This window comes from Aotus nancymaae, unplaced genomic scaffold (assembly GCF_030222135.1).
Source record: "Aotus nancymaae isolate 86718 unplaced genomic scaffold, 86718_ANA_hifiasm-v0.15.2.pri h1tg000018l, whole genome shotgun sequence".
Lineage (NCBI taxonomy): Eukaryota > Metazoa > Chordata > Mammalia > Primates > Aotidae > Aotus > Aotus nancymaae.
The window spans coordinates 23835700-23854153 of record NW_026988430.1 but is presented as its reverse complement, the minus strand read 5'-3'; the positions used below and the strand labels follow the sequence as shown (position 1 = coordinate 23854153).

General features: G+C 48.8%; 1 long non-coding RNA gene across 1 annotated transcript in view; it reads left to right on the top strand.

The window, feature by feature from the left end:
- LOC110569078 (uncharacterized) overlaps positions 1-6391 on the top strand; it is a 28263-nt gene extending 21872 nt beyond the window's left edge. The window contains exon 4 of the long non-coding RNA XR_010343349.1: positions 5846-6391. This is a non-coding gene — a long non-coding RNA (uncharacterized LOC110569078). The remainder of the gene's footprint in view (positions 1-5845) is intronic.
- The last annotated feature ends 12063 nt before the right edge of the window (positions 6392-18454 follow it).

Genomic DNA, 18454 nt, shown 5'->3' with positions numbered 1-18454 from the left:
GACAGAGCATGGCATCGGGTGGGATCTCCCGGTGGAGGGCATCACAGCTCCAGCAGCCCTCACCCAAGCTGGGCACTTAGAGGATGGCAACTGCCCTCACCTTTCCCTGGGCAAAGGGGCCTTTGGGGAAGGGCCCTGGGAGATTAGCACTTCTCAGGGAGCCGGAAGGAGCAGATGGTGGGAGGTTCTGGGTGCTGAGATGTTCTCCCTTTTGCTTGGCGCCCGCATGGCAGACCCAGTCAGGGTGGGTTGAAACAGGACTGGAGGTCAGCCAGTGGGGAGACTGGGGCCACTGAGACCAAGCAATGTATGGGACTCCTCCAGAGATGAGGGGAGGTGAGATCCCCACTGCCCATTGACCCAGTACCATGTGGCATGGGGTGTGTGTGCGTGGCCAATTGGAGTGAGCCTTTCTGGATCCCAGTGACATCTCTCATCACCCAGAAAGGCCACACAAATGCAGGAGGGCATGCCAGGAGGAGTCAGAGGTGGTGTGTGTGTGTGTGTGTGTGTGTGTGTGTACCCAACGTCTTGGATGACATGGATGTATGAATGGGGACATCTCCTCTATCTGACACGAGGTACATAGATGATACAACCACTTCTGACAGACATCTCCTTTGAGAGTTTTGAGATAGTTTTTACTGAAGACTAGGATGCTGTTCAAACTTTCCGGGCTATGGGTGTCAGTTAAATTTAAAAAAAACAACAAAAAAACCCCGATTTGCCTGGTAGTCAGAAGGCTTTTAGTTTCTACTTTCAGTTCTGTTACTAACTAGTTATGGGACCCCTGGGGTTCATTTTTAAAATGTATGAATTGTTTTATTTTAGTCTAATTACAAAAGAATTAAATGTTGATGGCAGACCTCACGCCCTCCACTGCCTCCTTCTGCAATGGGCTTCTGAGGCCCCACCCTTCCTCTTCTACAGTATTCACCTTGTCGTTTTGTGTCCAATGTCCATCTTCATCAACAGGCCGTGAGTTCCCCGAAGACAGGATTAAGTCTGTCATGTTCATTGTGCTGTTTTACACACACTAAAAATACTTGTTGGCTAGGCACCGTGGCTCATGCCTGTAATCCTAGCACTTTGGGAGGGCAGGGCAGGAGGACTGCTTGTGTCCAGGACCGCAAGACCAACCTGGGCAACACAGAGTGACCTTGTCTTTGCAAAATAAAAAATTAGCTGGGCTCAGTGGTGCATACTTGTGGTCCCAGTTACTCAGGAGGCTGAGGTGGGAGGATCACTTGAGCCCAGGAGGTCAAGCTGCAGTGAGCTGAGATCGTGCTACTGCACTCCAGCCTGGGCAACAGTGAGACCTTGTCTTCAAACAATTAAAAATCAATAAAAATAAAAATATTTGTTGTGCAAATGAATGAATGAACATGTAAAACGAAAACCATCTGTAATTTCTACCACCACAGAGAAAAATGACATTTGGCATTTGGGGTGTGTGTACATGTACTTGTGTATACATATCAATATCCATAAATAAAACATGTTATATGTAAAACACACACACACACACACACACACACTCTGCTGTCCCAAAAGGCTTAGTATAGTTTTTGCTCTAATAACTTCAAAAGTGTAAATGCTACAAACTTTTAAGAATTAAAAAAAATCTAAAACCTTAATCATTTCAATTTCAATTTCTTATACACTTAGCACTGTGCTCTCCAGAAAGGCTGTGCTTGTTCACAGTTTTGTTAGCATGGGATTCGAATGCGGGCTCCTTGGATTCTGGCCAGCACTGGGCACTGCTGCTCTCTTTGAGCCACTAGGTAAGCCGTTAAATCCTTTTTCTCATCTGCGGAATGGGGCCAGTGATATCAGCATGGTATCACCCCTCCAGGCCTCCCATGTGGGAGAGTGGGGGTGATTTTGTGATCCAGAGACAGGAGTGTTTGTTCTTCAAGAGACACGAGTGTTATGGCTCCCAGATTTGAGCTGCTGGCTCTGACGAAAAGAGATGGGGGCCTGGGTGGGCCAGAACTTGGAGAAACCTTACCTCCAAGGGAGTCTCTGTGGGTAGATCTTCATTCACCTAACTCAGAGGAAAAGGGCTTCCCTGGAGGGGTTGGGGTTCAGGACAAGGCAAATCATAAGGCTAAAGAAATCCCCCATAGCACCACGCAGGGTAAAGTGAGTTAAGAGCCTTTGCTGTGGGACAGGCCCTCTTCTAAATTCTTTTTTTGAGACAGAATCTCACTCTGTCTCCAGGCTGGAGTGCAGTGGTGTGATCTCAATTCACTGCAACCTCTGCCTCCCGGGTTCAAGCCGTTTTCCTGCCTCAGCCTCCCAAGTAGCTGGGATTACAGGTGCCTGCCACTGCACCCGGTTAATTTTTTGGTAATTTTTAGTAGAGACGAGGGTTCACCATCTTGGCCAGGCTTGTCTTGAACTCCTGACCTTGTGATCCACCTGTCTCGGCCTCCTGAAGTGCTAGGATTACAGGTGTGAGCCACTGCACCCAGCCTCTAAATTTTTGCATGCATTCATTCCTTTAATCTTCCCACAACCCAGTGATGTCGGTTACTAGTATTACCCTATTTTGCAGATGAGGAAACTGAGGCTCAGACAGGTTAATTAATGTGTCCTAGGTCACACAACCACCAAGTGGCAGGGCTTTGATGTGAATGTCAGTTTAGAGCCCATGTTGCCTGCTGTGTACCGCCCCCTCCCTTTCACCCACTCTGGCTTCAGGAAGCTGCAACTTCCGGGGTGGAAGCCCCAAGGTGGGGAGCCCCCTGCCCTGCCAAGATTCCAGCAGCACTGCTGCCTGAGTCCAAGTGGACCCCCGTTCCCAGCTCCTTCCCCATGGAAATCTGAGGTCTGAGGGAGAGCTGCTGGCGAGGTTCACAGCAGCTTAATTACCAAAGTGATTTTAATTTGTTTTTGTTAATTGAAATCTCATTAAGCAAGTAATTTACTCCAACACAGCTTAGGAGTACACAGTTCCATGGGTGAGGAGGCTAAAAGGGTTTTTAGAACTTGCCTTCATCTGGGACTGTGCCTCTTACCTGATCCTGTGGCCTGTGTGCCTCCGAGTGTGTGTGCACCTGGGCATCCCACAGAAGGTCCCTCCCAGGGGGCCAGGGGCACCCTTTCTCCTTTGCCCATGTTCCCCTGCCCCACCACCATAGGGCCCTAGACCTTCCCTGCCTTGCCCTGTTCCCTGGAGTGATGAGGAAAAATGGACCTGAGCTGTCTCTCTGTAGGGGATGTGTGTACCCAGGTGTGTGGCACGTGGTGCAGACACACACAGATACCGTTTTGTATTTACTTATTTTCGTGCCAAGCGCTGTTCCAGGCACCAAAGGTGCTGGGAGAAAAATGGGTCTTCACTTCCTATAGTAAATAGCTCCCTTGCCGCAAATGGGCCTTGGGGACAGAGTCAGTCCAGGAAAGAGGCAGTTTCTGGGCTGGCTTCTCCTCCATGTCAGCCTGTACAAGTGCCACTCACCTCTCAAGAGCATGTCATAGCCACTTCTCCAAAGAGCGTTCATTCCCCGTGTCCTCCCAGGTGCACTTCCTTTCTCCTCGCTGTGTTTCCACTGAGTCGTATTGGTCCTCCCTCTGGATTCATTCTCCTGTGTACTGGAGAGACGTGCTTCTCTTGCCAGCTGGACTGAAGCACCGTGAGGCAGAGACCTTGCTTTATTTATCCAACCTGAGATGCAGAAGACAGAAATTCTTCCACACCTGTGCCTTACAGGTGCTGTTCAACTATTGCGCAGCAAATGAATAGATGAGCTGTGTCCTGCCCCTTCCTCAGAATGCAGCTGAAGTGACCTTTTTGCGGTGGGGGGTGGCGGTGCACAACTAAGATTTGTAAACATTGTGTTTTTTAAATTGTGGTAGAATATACATAAAATTTACCATTTTCCACCATTTTGAAGTGTACAGTTCAGTGGCATTAAGTACGTTCACGTTGTTACACAACCGTCACCACTGTCCATCTCCAGAACTTTCTCATCATCTCAAATTGAAACCCTGTATCCATTAAGCAAAACTCCCCATCTTCCCCTCCGCCCCCCAGCTTCTGGCAGCTAGCCTTTTACTTCTTTCTCCATGACTTTCACTCCTCTTGTACTTCATGGAAGTGGAATCCTGCCACGTTAATCCTTTTGTGTCTAGCTTAGTTCTCGCTCCCTTCCTTCCTTCCTTCCTTCTCTCCCTTTCTTTCTTTCCTTCTTTCCTTGTTTCTTTCTCTCCCTTTCTTTCTTTCCTTCCTTCCTTCCTTCTGTCCTTCCATTTTTTTCTTTTTTTTGAGACAGAGTTCCACTCTTGTTGCCCAGGCTGGAGTACAGTGGCATGATCTCAGCTCACTGCAACCTCCGCCTCCTGGGTTCAAGCGATTCTCCTGCCTCAGCCTCCCCAGTGACTGGGATTACAGGCATGTGCCAGCATGCCCAGCTAATTTTTTTGTGTTTTTAATAGAGACTGGTTTCTCCATGTTGGTGAGGCAGATCTCGAACTCCCAACTTCAGGTGATCTGCCTGCCTCGGCCTCCAAAATTGCTGGGATTACAGGCGTGAGCCACCGCGCCCAGATTAGCTTAGTTCTGAAATGGCACTTTTAAAGGGAGGACTTCTCTGAATTCTGGACTCTGTCAGTTCAGCTGCCAAGTGTTCCTGGGTTCCCTTCGATTACTCTCAGGTAGCACAGTTCCTTGCCATTGTCTTCCTTCCCCATTTGTCCCACAGGACACTTGGCTCCTTCTGGGCTGAGGTCCTGGCTTAGATGTGATGGTTCTCAACAGAGTGTTTCACAGTGGGGCCACCACAGGCATTTGGGGAGGTTTTTTTTAAATTGAGACAGAGTCTTGTTCTGTAGCCCAGGCTGGAGTGCAGTGGCAAGAACACAGCTCACTGTGGCTTTGACCTCCTGGGCTCAAGGGAATCCTCCTGCCTCAGCCTCCTGAGTAGCTGAGACTACAGGTGCACACCACCAAGCCCAGATAATTGTTTTTCAAAAAAAAATTTTTTTTTTCATAGAAATGGAGTCTCACCATGTTGCCCAGGCTGGTCTCGAATTCCTGGGCTCAAGCAAGAGGAAGGCCAATTCTTCACTGAACGGGACTGTGTGGGCCATTTAGCACTCCTGGGCCTTGCTTCTTCAGTGCCTATAGCATCCCCCAAATAACTGTGACAACTCACACATATCCTCCATGTTTCCACCTTCCCTGGGTGGGGTGGGAGTTTGAGACGAGTGCAATTGCCTGTACACTGCCTGGCACACAGTAGGGACTCAGTGAGCATGTGTGGAAAGGGTGACTGAAAGCGGGTATGAACCGTGCCTCTGACCTGGCTGGTGTTTCTCCAAGAGGTGCACCTGTGCACGTGTGGCTATGGCATGCGCTGCTCCTCTGGCCTGTGCCCTGGGTGTACTGGCCTGCCGAGGATTCTGAGCCCTGCTGGAGGCCAGGCCCTGCTTCCCTGGAGTTCTGTTTGCATTGGGTGTCTGCATTTTTTGTCTCTCCTCGTGGCCCCTGGCTGCCTCCTCCCCTTGCCCCTGCCTATGGCCACTTGGTGGATTTCCAGGCCTGACATTTCGAACATGCAATGCCATATGTATTGCTACTCTCAGGTAATTATCACATAAAATTAAGCTAGTCTTGTACATGAAACCAGCAATTAGCCAGGGATTGAAGGTCAGGGAGAGCTCATTTATAGAGTCGCTGACAAAATGTTAAGTGGAAGCGTGTGTCAGATGGGCCAGGAGGCTGGATTAGCAGGGGTCGCAGCGGTGGGACTGGAGAGCTGGTGGAGACTCCTAGCTTTGTAGTGCTGGGCACAGCAGGAGGAGCCAGGGATTTATGGCTCACACTTTTCTCTTCCAGCTCTCAATCTGGGGCATGGCTTTGAAGAGAAGGTTGCTAAGCCTCCTCAACCCCGATGCACACCAATGCTGTTTCCCCACTCATCTGGAAACCTGGTGGGTCCTGGCCAAATGCCTGTATGTCAATTCTACCTCCCACTTGGTTGCCTACCATGCCAACATTTTCATCTCAAGGCTTTCAGATCTGCTTCGGGCACCTGAAGACAGACTGAATCATCTTTCAAGAGTCAGACACTTAGCACATGCCCTTCCCTCTGCTTAGAATGCTTTTCCCTCTCTCCCAACTGCCTTTTATTATCAGCCTGGAAAATATTTATTTCTGTTCCTAAAATCTCAGATATCACTTCTCTAGGAGCTTTCCCAGACCCCTCACTTTATTCCAGAAGGAGCTACTGCCACTTTTGCCTGGTGAGTACGTTTTCACGGTTACACTTATACGCTACAGCAATTTATTGGTGATTTGTCTGTCTCCCTTACTCAACAGTGAATTAGTCACCTATCCCTGGAAACCTGGAACTGCTCAATAAATGTCTGTGGCATGAATATACATATTATGCTCTTCTGCCCTTTGTTTTTTTACATACCCTTCAAGGCTTTGCTCGGCCATCACCTCCTTTTTCCTGGATTCACTTCCCTGGTAGAGTTAATCATGCCTTCTGCCTTCCCATGGCACTTTGTATGTGATTTCATTAAAAACTTGCCTGCTGAAAAACCAAAGACATCAGCTTGATATAAAAGAAAGAAAGAGAAAAAAAACTTGCCAAATTGCCTCCTATTTCCTTATCAGTCTATTTGGGGCTACCACGTTGCACAACTCTGGGACACAATTCACATTAAATCAAGCAATGCAGAGATGGCACCTGTACCTGCCCACTAGGCAGTGAAATTCTGCAGAGCAAAGACCCCATGACTTTACAAATATCCTGTATGCTATTTTCCAGAAAAATATGCTTTTCTGGACCACATTAGTGTCCATTCAGAATAGGTATGCAATAAACATGCAATGAACATATGTTTAATTATTCAACAGGGACAGGAGGTTCAGTGGAGAGAGCTCTAGAATTGGAGTCTGGGGAAGTGGGTTCTATATCTAGACTGCTGTGCAGCCTTAGGTGAACCACTCAACCTCCCTGGTCCTCATCCTTTAAAATCAAGTCATATATGCCTAAAGTGCCTAGGACAAAGTAGGTGCTCAATGCATGTCAGTTTCCCCCTTTTCTTCATCTGTAAAATGAGGAATTTTAATATTCCTTGTATTCTTGTAGAATGAGGAGCTCTCTCAGGCTTGGAAGGAGTTTTGAAAGGTACCTTGGCATCTTTGAAAGGTGGTCACCAGTTCTGGTTTGTGCATCTCTAGTGATGAACTGCTTCCTCACGAGACAGGTTATTCCACCTTCAGACAGCTCTGCCTTGAAAAGAGCCCACTGTCTGACTCGGCTTCCCAGAATCTCCACCATAGGGACCAGCTTTGTGTCATGAGGCTAGTCCCATTGCCTCAGATGATATTCACAGACAGCGATCTGCTCTAGGCTCAAAGGTGCCAGTTCTATTGCCATTCCTTATGTGACTTGATTGAAAACCCAGTCACCCTCTTGGTTACCCTCCTCTAGCTTGCTCCCCTTTGTCCAAAGACCTCTTAAGATGGAGCTCCAGAAAAGGATAGGACTCTCATTTTCCTTTTCTAGAATGTTTGCCTTTTTTTTTTTTTTGAGATGGAGTTTCACTCTCGTCACCTAGGCTGGAGTGCAATGGCACAACCTTGGCTCACCACAACTTCTGCCTGCTGGGTTCAAGCGGTTCTCCTGCCTCAGCCTCCCTAGTAGCTGGGACTACAGGTGTGTCACTATGCCCAGCTAATTTTATATTTTTAGTAGAGACAGGGTTTCACCATGTTGGCCAGGATGGTCTCAAACTCCTGATAGATGATTCGCCTGCCTCAGCCTCCCAAAGTGCTGGAATTACAGGTGTGAGCCACTGCACCTGGCCAGAACATGTGCCATGGGCTCTTATTAATGGAACCCAAGATTACGTTGTTGGGATCTATCTATCTATCTATCTATCTATCAATCATCTATCTATCTATCTATATGTAAGGTTTTTTTTGTTTTTGTTTTTGTTTTTTGATACCGAGTCTTGCTCTGTTGCCCAGGCTGGAGTGCAGTGGCATGATCTGGGCTCACTGCAACCTCCACCTCCCAGGCTCAAGTGATTCTCCTGCCTTAGTCTCCCAAGTAGCTGGGATAACAGGACCGTGCCACCATGCCTGGCTAATTTTTATATTTTTAGTAGAGGAGTTTTGCCTTATTGGCCAGGCTGGTCTCAAACTTGTGACCTCAAGTGATCTGCCCACCTTGGTCTCCCAGTGTGATTACAGATGTGAGCCATCGCACTGGCCTATATCTCTTTCAATCCTAACAAACATTGCACCATAGGAAGGCAAAGTTATATATGAGCAGAATTCCTTTTAAATTTTATTTCACATTTTAACAAGTCGGCATTAAAAAAAAAAATCATATGCAGTGTCCAAAAACAAATGACAAATTGGAGAAAAATATTTGCAACTCATACCACAGGCAAAGAGCTAATTTTTTTTTTTTTTTTTTTTAGATGGAGTCTTGCTCTGTCACCAGAGTCAGAGTGTAGTGACATGATCTTGGCTCACTGCAACCTCCACCTCGCAGATTCAAGCAATTCTTCTGCCTCCCAAGTAGCTGGGACTATAGGCATGCGCCACCATGCTCAGTTTTTTGTTTTGTATTTTTAGTAGAGATGGGGTTTCACTATGTCGACTGGGATGGTCTTGATCTCTTGACCTTGTGATCTGCCTGCCTTGGCCTCCCAAAGTGTTGGAGTTACAGTAGTGAGCCACTGCTTCTGGCAAGCTAATTTCTTTAATAAGAAAAAAAAAAATCCACAGCTCAGTGTGAAATATATCCACAATCTAATAAAAATATGAGCCAAGATACCAGAAAGTTGACAGGAAAGGGCCTGAAATTGCTTTGTTTGTTTGAGACAGAGTCTTGCTCTGTCTCCCAGGTTGGAGTGCAGTGGCATGATCATGGCTAACTGCAGTCGGTGATTCTCCTGTGTCAGCCTCCACAGGTGACTACAGGCACACACCACCATGCCTGGCTAATTTTTGTATTTTTTGTAGAGATAGGGGCTCACTAAGTTTTCCAGGCTGGTTTCAAACTCCTGGGCTCCATCGATCCTTCCACCAGAGATTACAGGCGTGAGCCACTATGCCCAGCCTTGAAATTCCTCTCAAATATATGAGAATATGCTTAACCTCACTCATCATAAGAGAAATGCAAATTAAAATTACAGTTGTTTTTCACCTGTCACATTGGCAAAGATAAAAATATTTGATAACATTTTGTTGGTAAAAGTGTGGGAAAATTAGGCATTCTCATACATTGCAAGGGTAAATTGGTAGAATCTGTCTTGGGGGGATGGGGATTTGGCTTTATCTACTCAATTTTAAAAATGCACGGATGCTTTGATTTAGGCTATTCCGCCTCTAGGAATGTATCCTGAAGATGTACTCACACGTGCACACTAGAAGTCACGTTCCACGAGGGCAGGGACTTCTGCCTGTTTTGTTCACTGTTCTATCTCCAGTGCTGGTATCAAACCGGGCTTCATCCCCTCACCTCAGCCTCCAAAAGTGCTGGGATTATAGGTGTGACCAGTGTGTCCTCCATGTCTGCACATTTCTAAGGATGTACATGTATGTGTATATGTATGTGTGCATGCATGTATATTTCCAATCTATTACTTTGTTCACAACTACAGATTTGACTAAATAAAACAGGTCCCAAGGACTTCCCCTGTTCAACAATCTTTGATGGCTCCCTCTTATCTATAAAGGCCAAACTCTTTGTCCTGCATGTCAAGATCTTCTGTCCTCTGACCCTAACCTACCTCTCACCACGCCCTTCACAGTTTTGCCACAGACAAATGGAGCTACTTGCTTTTCCTATGTCCACCTGCCAATATCCCACCCTACGTCTTGAATTGTGCTCTTTAGAAACTATGTCTTTAAAACAGTGCTCTTTCATCACTGCATCAAATCATATCCACTCTTCAAGACCCATCAGGAGCCTCTTTCTCCAGGAGGGCTACCTTGATGTCCCCAGTCGGAAGTAGACTCTCATTTTTCGCCTGCATTTCGCTTACAGCATTCAGGATTTTTCAAATGAAAGCTATTTCAAGACCTGATAACAGTTCTCCTAAGCCATTGGAAGAAAGGCAGGGTTCAAGCTTGATTCCTGTTTGCATTGTCCTCAGAGTCCAATGAATGCCAAGCACATAGTAGGTGCTTGAGAAATGTTGAAGGAATGGATATGCCTGTATCTAGGTGGTGGTGATGAGTCTGTCTGGTCTTTGTATAGTCGGAGCCATCACTGTCGTGTTCATCACCGCTGGGGAAAAGCCTTTTTCATACCTCGCTGCACCTGGCCCTGTGTGGGGCCTTCTGGAGGGCAGCTCAGCGTGAGCCACTGCAGCCCCTCCACACCCACCATCCTGGCCGCAGAAGAGGGGGCCCAGACGTGACCAGACGGTGAGGCAGCCACATTCCAGACGGATGAGGCACGCCTGGGAGGTCACATGTCTGACTCACCAACCCACCTGCAGGCACTCAAGCTTTACTGACCCTTGAGCTGCCCTGGGGTTCGAATCCTCACTCTCCCTGTGAGTCTGCACAAATGGCAACTCGCTCAGTCTCAGGGTTCTTATCTGTAAAATGGGGACAGCAAGCCCTGCCTCATGGCTGCCGTGAGGTGTGGAGAGACTGTCTGGGTAGTGCCTTGCTGAGGGCCTAGCATCTGGCAGGTTTTCAGAGGCTGACATGCAGGAAGCCACATCAGCCCAAGCTAAACCTAGAAAGGTAAACGTATTGCCAAAAACCCCATATGCCAAGCAGCGCTTTCGTACAAAGCCAAACGGATTTCTTTTGGCTCAACCATTGTTTGGGATTATTTTGCCACAGTGAATGCTCTGTGGGTGAGCACTGAAGACCCACCCAGGGTGTGGTATGGATGGTGGCCTTGCATGTGCGAATGGACCCGTGTGCATGTACACAGACACACGGATGTGCACACTTGTTCTGTATGGGTGTGTACATACATTCATGTCGGTGGACTCCACGGCAGTCGTGCACGTGTGTCTGTGTGCCCATGTGTCCACACGCGTCATATGTTTGTTCCCGGCCACTCATGTCCTGGTTGCTGGCTTGGACGCCCAGGCAGACTGAGACACGCCACCAGAAGGAATAGAGGCTGGTTGGAGAAATGCTGAGAAAAGATGGGTAAGAAGGAAAAAACTACTGAAACACTCAACGTGTGGGTGACGGGGGTGAAGGACAGGGGAGTGTGGTGGCTGAGACAGTGACCTGCGAACCTCTCCTAGGTTCAAACCCTCTTCCTGCTGATTCCCAGCTTGTCGCTTGGGCAGGTCACTCAATCCCTCTCTGCCTCGGTTTCTCATCTATGAAACGGGGATTAGAACAACAGCACCTACGAAGTAAGACTGTTGGGATGAGTCAATGAGTGAATACCCGTGAAGTACTCAGTGGGGCCTGGCGCCAAGCAAGTGCTTGCTTCAAAAACACTGCTGGAGGGCAGTGGCCTCTGCAGACCTCTCCTCTCCTTCCTCTTCCTCCCTTCTGAGTTGTGGCCTCCTAGCGTCTGTCCCGCCTCTCCCTCCCTCTCCCCTCCATCACTCCCCAGCTCCCCAACAACGTCCTGGTCTTTGCCAGAGCCAGGCTGGGAACAGGCAGCACGTGCCACTAGCAGGGAAGGAAAGCCAGCATGGAGCAGGAGGAGGTGGAGACACTGGCTCCGAAATGTTGCTTCTTTTTTTTCCTCCCTGTTTCCCAGCCATGCTCCCAGAGGCAGGAGGTTTGGGGGACAGTGGGAGGGCTCCAAAGAACAGACAATCCCAGCCATTCCCCAGCGGGCCGCAGGTCAGGCCCCTCCTTGCTCCATCTGCCTCTGCCGCAGCCTGTGCCATCCGGTTTGCCAGCCCAGCCCAGCCCAGCAGGCTGGGACCCCAGGCCGTGCCAGCTCTGGCCCCGCTGCGGGTGGGAGCGGGCCACGGCCTGGGGTCCTTGAGGGGTTCTCTTGCTTTGTTTTATTTTTCTTTATCTCTTCTTTGCTTTCTGAGCCCTGGTCTTTCCCAGCCCTCACGGCTCTGACTCTGTCCTGTGCCAGCCTTGCTAGCTGTCTCACCCGTCCCTGCATCTCTGCCACCACCTGCCCCGGGTCTTCTGCCAGCTCTGGGCTCAGGGAGCATCAGGCCCTGTCAGCCTCAGCTCCTGCACACACCCCTCTCCGCCCCCTGGGCTGAAGGCTGGCAGCCCCAGCATCTGGAGGGGCTGGCTCTCTGCTCCGGCTGCCCTGGGTCCTCCTCCTTGTTCCCCAGACCATCTTCCCCTGCTCCCCTCTCCCCAGTGACTAGAGTCCTCTTCCCACCCCTCTGCATCCTCCCAGCCCAGGACAGCTTGCTGCCCTCCAGGCCTTGGCGGGAGGCTCACAATGAAGCTACCTCCCCCCACAGACTGGGAGGTGGAGAATCACCATGGCGACCAAGAAAGCCTCCCCTTCCTTCCCCTCCCCTTCTTCTCCCGGCTTCACAGAAGGGGCTAGAGGTCTGGGGGCGGGGGTAGTTCAAGCCCTCAGGGATACAGGATGGAGAATGACAGAGGGACAGGAGTAGCTGATGGGACATTTGTGGGAGAAAATGGACCAGTCATGAGACCATAATTCTTGAAGAACTGGGTCCTACTGATTATGTGACTAGTGTGGTCCCAGCCACCTCTGCTCATCTGGGCTCCTTGTTAAATGCAGAGCTTCAGGCCCCATCCTAGACCTACTGAATTCCATCTTCTCAGTTGGGTCCTATTTTAGAGTCTCTCTAGGTTATTTCTATGTGTACTAAAGTTGAAGACCAACCAACAGGCCTGTGTTTAAATCCTGGCTTGGTCACACAAGAACAGGGGGTGAGTCTTGTGATTGTTCCAAGGCTCAGTTTTCACTTCTGTAAAATGGGATAATAGTACCAGCTCCCTAGGGTGTTGTGAGAATTGGCGCTCACAGGTAACTCTGCACAGAGGTTGACGGTCTCTGCTTTCTGCTCTAGGTTCTGCCATCTCCTGGAGACCAGCAGGGTCTGTGGGGGAACATGACCCCCTCCCTCCATGCCTGCCATGGCCCAAGTCTTCTGTGCCATCATGTGTTACAAGACACTGAGAATTCTGGACACTGGAGAAACATGAAATCATTAAAGCCAAACAGTAAATAAAGGCCAAAAAGTTATTACAGAGCTGACAGCGCACAACACCATCCTGCAAAGCAAATATGAATTATTTCAGAACATTTTACAGTGAAAAATCCTCTCTTCCTGCCCAGCCTTGTGACCCATTCACTTCTCTTTCCACCCCTCTCACCTGTGCGGAGAGTGGCCTGGCCAGGCAGGCCCTACTCAGCCCAGGGCTCCCAGGGCATCGGGTGGAAGTCAGCCCCCTGCTTCTTTGGCCTGAACGCCTTTTGGTTTGCTCAGAGCGTCTCCTGGTTCCTTGTCTGTCCCCAGGATCAGTGAGCAAGCATTACCGGGAGTCTTTCCTACCCTTAACGTTGTGTATTGCTTCACGGCTTCCAGGGAACCCTCCCTACGGCTCCGGGAAGATGGGCTGTATTCTTCCCATTTTACAGACGGGAAACAAGTTCAGAAGGTTTCAGTGACAAGCCCAGGGTATGATAAATAGCAGAGCTGGGACTCAAACCTGCTCTCTCCAAGTTTAAATGAGTTTAAATAAGGCAATGCATGCAGAGTGCTTGCATAGAATACTCTAAAAGCTATTATTATTATTACTATTGAGATGAAGTCTTGCTCTGTCACCCAGGCTGGAGTGCAGTGGCGCCATCTCAGCTCACTGCCACCTCTGCCTCCCGGGTTCAAGCAATTTTCCTGCCTCAGCCTCCCGAGTAACTGGGATTACAGGCATGCGCCACCAAGCCCGGCTAATTTTTATAGAGATGGGGTTTCACCATGTTGGCCAGGTTGGTCTTGAACATCTGACCTCAACTGATCTGCCCACCTTGGCCTCCCAAAATGTTAGGGTTGCAGGCGCGAGCCACTGCGCCCAGCCTATTATTATTATTATATTCAAAGACTCATCCAGGGGCTGCCCTGCTATCCAGTGTCGGGATAGGACTGCTGTGGCCATCTGTCATCTTTGATGCTCAGCGTCCCTCCCTTGCTCTGAACAGCACCCCTTCCCTTTGAAATAATGTCCTCTCTTTCCCATTTTACTGGATGAGCTGTCAATCACTGTACCATGCCTTCTCATGGCCTCTAGCATGGACATGAGATCCAGAAATTTAGGATTGCCCAATCATAGTGCCCCATAATTTCTAAGCACAGGGACTGAACCTGAGCTGGAACCACTGGAAGATTTAGCTGGGATTTTATATACAGAGGCAAGTTTTCCTTCTTTCTATCTTACTAGTTCCATGAGGTCATGCCATTCATCCCCACTCATCCTCCTTGCCCCAGATGGAGGAAACTCATCAGGAGGACAGGATGTAGCCACACAGAGACAGACACAGAGTTGTAAGATTTGGTGATTTTGCTTGAGTGCCTGGATCTAGCTGCACCTGAAGTCAACCGCACCTGCCTTTCCCAGTTACACAGGCCAATACTCTCCTTTTGGATGAAACCAGATTGAGTTGGACTTCAGTCACTTGCTCTGATGGATACAGGTTCTGTGTGCATGGGAGCACAGCACATGGCCTTTAGCAGTATACCCAGAGAGGAAGGCCCAACTGAGGAGACCCATGAAAAATAAGGGTGTATCTTATCACATCTAATCCCTCCTGGGATACAGGAGGCTAAATGTGCCCATGGAAAGGGCCCAGACCAAGAGCTCAAGCCCAGGGGTATAATCTCAGCAGAGCCATTGCTTCTGCCCTCTGGCTGATTCGTAGCGAGCCCTGCTTCTCTGGACCTCAGCTTCCTCCTTCGTCAAATGAAGGTATTAGGGCTTAGAAAATGACACCCCAAAGTTTGGTGCTTTGGCACGCTGAGTACTTTGAGCTGGAGGACATTGGTGGGACCTCAGAAACAAAGTCTTTCTCTGACCTTCTCCTGCCCTTTTTCCTCCTGCTCTCTTTTCTCCCCCAGGGCAGGCCATGGAAACTAGAATTCCTCTTCTCCAAGGCGGGTCATAGAAACTAGAAATATTACTCTACCCTCCCCCACCTTTCTGTGTAGGAGTTGGCCATAAAGAAATTCTCTGACTTACTTTGTCTGATAGTAGGTCATAAGATCCTCATTCCAGAAGGGGTCCTGCCCTATACCAGGGAGGAGGGAATGCAACGCAGAGAGGCCAAGAAGAATCTGAACAAACAGGCCTTACGAGGCTCCCCCACTCAGTCTTTGACTGTTAGATCATATTCTTTCTGTCACATTTCTACATGGCTGTCCATTCTTCAGTGAACCTAAATGTAAAAATAGACAGTTTTCTCTGAGTCTTTGGGTTTTCATTTCTGAAGGCTCCTGTGTCACATAAAACTTTGCTTAAATAAATTTTATGCTTTTCTCTTATTAACCTGGCTTTTGTTATAGAAATGTTGACTGTGACCCTTATGATGGGGAGAAAAGGTATCATATCTTTTCTACCCCTTCAAAGATGCTACTATCTCCAGAACATACAGCTAAGGTTCTAGAATTCACTTGGTATGTCAATGTGTACTAGGCATGGCTACAGGACCTTCTACAATCCCACCCCTGGCAGACTGTTCGGTTTTATCTCCCATGATGCTCCCACAGTTATCCCACTCCCTTGTACTCCACATACCTCTGCAGTTCTAATTTCTCTTTACTTTAGCTTCTTGAACAAACTATCCACCCATCCATCCATGTATCCATTCATGCATCCATTCATGCATCCATCTATGCATTCATCTATGCATGTATCTATGCATCCATCCATCCATTCATCCATCTGTGCATCCATCCATCCATTCATCCATCTATGCATCTATGAATCCATCCATTCATCCATCCATCCATCCACTCACCTATCTATGCATCTATGCATCTATCCATCCATCTATTCACCCATCGATGCATCTATCCATCCATCCATGCATCCATTCATCCATCTATGCATCCATCCATCCATCCATCTATGCATCCATCCATCCATCCATCGATGCATCCATCCATCCATCATCCATCCATCCATTCATCCATCTATGCATCTATCCATCCATCCATCTATGCATCCATCCATCCATCATCTGTCCATCCATGCATTCATCTATTTATCCATCTATGCATCTATCCATCCATCCATTGATCCATGTATCCATCCATCCATTCATCCACCCATCTATCCATCCATTCATCCATCCATCCATTCATGCATCTATCTATTCATCCATTCATCCATACATCCATCCACTCATCCATCTATTTATCCATCTATGCATCTATCCATCCATCCATTGATCCATGTATCCATCCATCCATTCATCCACCCATCTATCCATCCATTCATCCACCCATCTATCCATCCATTCATCCATCCATCCATTCATGCATCTATCTATTCATCCATTCATCCATACATCCATCCACTCATCCATCTATGTATCTATCTATGCATCCATCCATCCATTCATCCATCCATCCAACCATCCACCCATCCATCCATCCATATATCTATTCATCCATCTATGCATCTATCCATCCATCCATGCATCCATCTATGCATCCAATTATTCATTCACCCATCTATCCATCCATTCATCCATCCACTCAACCAACCATCCAACCAACCGACCAGCCAACCAGCAAACAAACCAACAAGCGAGCTCTTGAAATATGTCAGGCACTGTCTCAGGTGTGGTAAGGTACAACATAGTCCTTGCCCTCATGGAGCAAGCAAGCAAATACAAGTGTGTTAGAGTTAGGAAATGGAGGCTGTCTCTAGTTAGGGGGGTGGGGGTGTAGCTCTCTCTGAGGAGAGAGAGTTCTTTAAGGTGAGCTGTGACGGTTGACTAGAGAATATCAGGGATGAAGGGAAAGAACATTTTAGGCAAGTGGAACAGCATAGAGGGTGTTGTGAGTGAAAGAAACTTGCAATGGAAAGTGCACGGGCAGCAAAAGGGAGGAGAGCCCAATGTGTGGCCAGATGTTGGTGGGAGGCAACATGATAACAATCTACTTGTCACCATGTTTACCTGGCAAACTCCTATTCATCCTTAGAAACCCTGCTGAGACAACTCCTATGACAAGTGCCATCCCCAGCCCGAGTTCATCACTCCTTCCTCTATACATCGCTTGTACTTCTGTAAGTGCACCTTCCCCAGCCCTGTGATGACCTCTTTCCACGTCTGTCTTTTCTCTGAGATGTCTATTCCTTAGGGCATGAAGCTGTCTATAGTTGTAGTGCCTAGCACACATGGGTACTCAACAACTGCTTTTGGATGGAATTGGATGGCATGGTGGGTATGCAGCCCTTCCTGTCTGTGTTTCAGGAAGGGGCAGGAGGAGTGGCAGGCATGTATATGGATATCTCTGCATTTGGATTTAATTCAACAACATTTCCAGAGGGCTGTTTAGACTCACTGGAGTGTGACAAGCTGCTGACCATTTTCTCAACACCAAGAAAAACTGGATCTGCTGGAGGTGTGGAGCTGGCTGGGGCTGGGGCTGGGATGCCCGCTTGCTTCTCCCTGCCTCGCCTTGCTTTTCTGTTCCTCCCTCTACACGGTGCACTCGGGAGCCCCCATTCTTCAGGGCTCTGTGGTGGGTAAGGTGGTGGGCTGAGGCCACGGCCCCCACCTGGGTGCCCACTGGCCGCTGGCCAAGCTGGCTTCTTCGGCAAAGATGCTGATCAATGGGGCCCCAGGCTCCAGGCCAGGGGAGGTCTCTGTTTCTAATCTGTATCGACTGCTCCCTCCTTTGCCTGCCAATTTGTATCAGGCTGTTGTCTGCAGTGGTGATGGAGAGCGTTGGGCCCATTTGCAGTGATCCGTGAGGGGGATCAGAGGCCTCTGCGAGGCTAGGCTGGGGTGTGGGTTGAGGGGCAGCCCTACATAGGAAGACAAACCCTGACCCAGCTGGGAAGGGGCTGCTCCGTGTTATCTACTTAAACTCTGAAAGGGCTGGTCCTTCCCCAGGGCAAAAGAGGACACGCAGTGGATAAAGGAAGAAAAAAGGACTCCTTGCTCACACCATGTTACCTGCAAGCCAGGCGCAGGGCAGAGGCTCTTTGCAGTTCCAGCTACTTCCAGATGTGATGTCCTGGACCCAGCCATTTCCATCAGTTACCAAGCACGTAGCCCACCCTCATGCTTCAGGGCTGGAGGGAACCATGGGCAAGTGTGGAGGGCCTGCACTGCACAGGCTCCTGGCACAGTCACACTGAATGCTCTCAACAATCCTGGCCAGATACTACGCCTCCCAGATGAACATCATTCGTACCATTGAGGAGATGAGAAAACCGGGGCTTCAAGAGTTTCGGAAGCATGCCTGAGAGCCTGAGCTCTACTCTCTTCTCTCTTGTTCTACCTGACCGCAGGGAGCCACCTCCTTA